This window comes from Lepidochelys kempii, chromosome 17 (assembly GCF_965140265.1).
Source record: "Lepidochelys kempii isolate rLepKem1 chromosome 17, rLepKem1.hap2, whole genome shotgun sequence".
In the NCBI taxonomy this organism is placed as follows: Eukaryota; Metazoa; Chordata; order Testudines; family Cheloniidae; genus Lepidochelys; species Lepidochelys kempii.
In genome coordinates this window covers 10,822,258-10,824,855 of record NC_133272.1, presented here as the reverse complement: position 1 = coordinate 10,824,855, position 2,598 = coordinate 10,822,258, and positions in this window count along the sequence as shown.

Genomic DNA, 2,598 nt, shown 5'->3' with positions numbered 1-2,598 from the left:
GTGAGGTTTAAATATTAAAGTTAGAAGGGAATGCTCATCCATTGTGAGCTGTGTCCTCAACTGGTGTAATTTCATAGATTGGTTCCTTTGGGCCTTAAAACTTCTTATTCTGATAATCTAGTCTGATCTTTTGTATAACACAGGCCATAGAACCTCACCCAATAATTTCTGTATCAAGCCTCTCTCTTCTTGTGTGAGTTATGGCATATATTTTTAGAAAACCATCCAGTCTTGAATGAAAGACTCCAAGTGATGGAGAATCCAGCACCTCCCTGGGTAAGTTGTCCCAATGGTTAATTATGTCCATTGTTAAAAAGGTGTGCCTTATTTTTCACCTCTGTGCTTTAGTTTCCCCATTTGTAAAATGAGGATCATGCTACTGACTGTTGTAAAGCACTCTTAGATCTGCAGTTGAAAAGCACTATTAGATTATATTATTTTTAATCTGAATTCGTCATTGTCATCTTCTGCCAGTTTAAAAAGCCATTACTATCCGTAAGCTCTTCCTTGTTTATAGATTGTGTTCGAGTCACTATTGAACCTTCCTTTAGATAAATTAAATAGTTGGAGCTTTTTTTTCAGTCTTTTGCACTAAGGAATTGTTTCCAAACTGCGAATTGTTCTTGTTGTTGTTTTCTGAATGCTTTGCAGTTTTTTAACATCTGTTGTGAAGTGTGGATACCAGAACTGGACACAGTATTCCAGTAAATGTGTCACTAATGGTGTATATCCAGGTAACTTTACTGCCCTTCTCCTACTTATACATCCAAGGATCGCATTCATTCTCTGTTATGGGATTTCACTGGGAGCTCGTGTTCAATTTATTGTCTGCCATGACCCCAAAATCTTTCTCAGAGTTGTTGCTTTCCAGGATACACTCCTCTATCTTAGAAGTTTGACCTGCTTTCTTTGTTTCTAATTGTGTGACCTTGAATTTAGCTGAATTGAAATGCAGGTTGTATGATTGACCCATTTCCATCATGCCACCAATTTTTGTGTAATCTGCAAATTTTACCAACAGTTATTCTATATTTTCTTCCAGATAATTGGTTGAGAACAGATCCCTCTGGTGCCCCACTGTGCACAACCCCATTAGATGGCAATTCCCTATTTCTAGTTAGTTTTTGCAATTTTCTTAGCACAGTTGAAAACCCTGGTAAGAAGCAGGGTAACACCTCTTAACTGGGCTTTTCAATCATGTTCTGCTCAGCTGAGCTAACACGGTTGAAGAACACTTACTTTTTGTTCATTGCGACGTGCTGTAAAGGAACCAGACGTAGAACTGGTCCCTTTGGCTTATTGCTGGAGCACAGGACTGTCAAAAATGGAGATGCACTTCCTCTGCTGTACTGTGGGTATAAAATTACAGCCCTCCAAGCTGTCAATTTAATACCTTTCGTGGGTCCTAAATATTCAATGCTAAAGACTACGCCCCTATCGTCTAATACTAGACTATATATCAATGGGTCATTTGCAACATACTCTTTCTGTAGCTTTTTTCTCCTCTTTCCTTTATCCCATTATTATTCATGGTATTAATAAAAAATGGTCCATGACTCTAGAATCTTTGTAAACCAGAAGGCTGGCAGCTACTGAGCAATCAGTATCAAAAAGTTGTCACTGAGTACGTCAAGTTGCAGCATGCGTTTACATTTTTAAACCATTCATAAATCTATACTGACTAATCCCAGATTATCAGATCATCATTATCACACCCATTTTTTTTTTGGCCGTCTTACTATTTGGTGTTTTCCTTAAAGCCCCAGCTGCTGGATTCAGATTATAGTCTGAAAATTATTTACTCTTCGTATTATCGTAGCATGTAGGAGACCTAGTCCAGGGCCAGGCCCTCGTTGTGCGAGGCACTGTACAAACACAAAAAGAAAAGGAGGACTTGTGGCACCTTAGAGACTAACAAATTTATTTGAGCATAAGCTTTCGTGAGCTACAGCTCACTTCATCGGATGCAAACACAGTGGTCCCTGCCTCCAAAGAGTTCACAGTCTAAGTGTCAGACGAGACAACAGATGGAGGCAGACAGATGGGGGAATGCAAGGAAACAATGCAACAATATTGGCAGTGGGCTCAGAATCTCAGCTTTTGTTTTTGTTTTAAGTTTCTAGCTCTCCTGCTTAAGGGGGAAGACCTGGAAACTTGACCTTAAATGCTGCAACACCAGAAGGCAGATAAAAAGTACCACACCTCTGTTATCTTTAAAATTTCATAATCTTTAAATTAATTGTATGATTTTTGAGCTGGATAGGATACTGTCTCCGGCTCTGCTCCTTGTGGGACGGTACTTACCACAGCTGGTGCTAAGGAGATCTCACCCAACCTTTGTTAATAAGGGGGAATCTAGAAGCTCCTATCGAGTGTGACTGCAGCACATTGCTGTGAACTTATTGCCGCCTGTTTGTAACAGAGAAATAAACCTTAGCTCCTCTTTGGCAGCTATATCCGCTCTTTTACCTCTCAGTGGGCCAAGTTCTCTGCTGGCGTAACTCGATTGACTTCACTGGCGTTAATGCTAGTAGAGAATTTGGCCCAGCTGTTATGAAGTTTGTTTGACCAGGAAATCCCGCCCTGCAGGGATTGCAA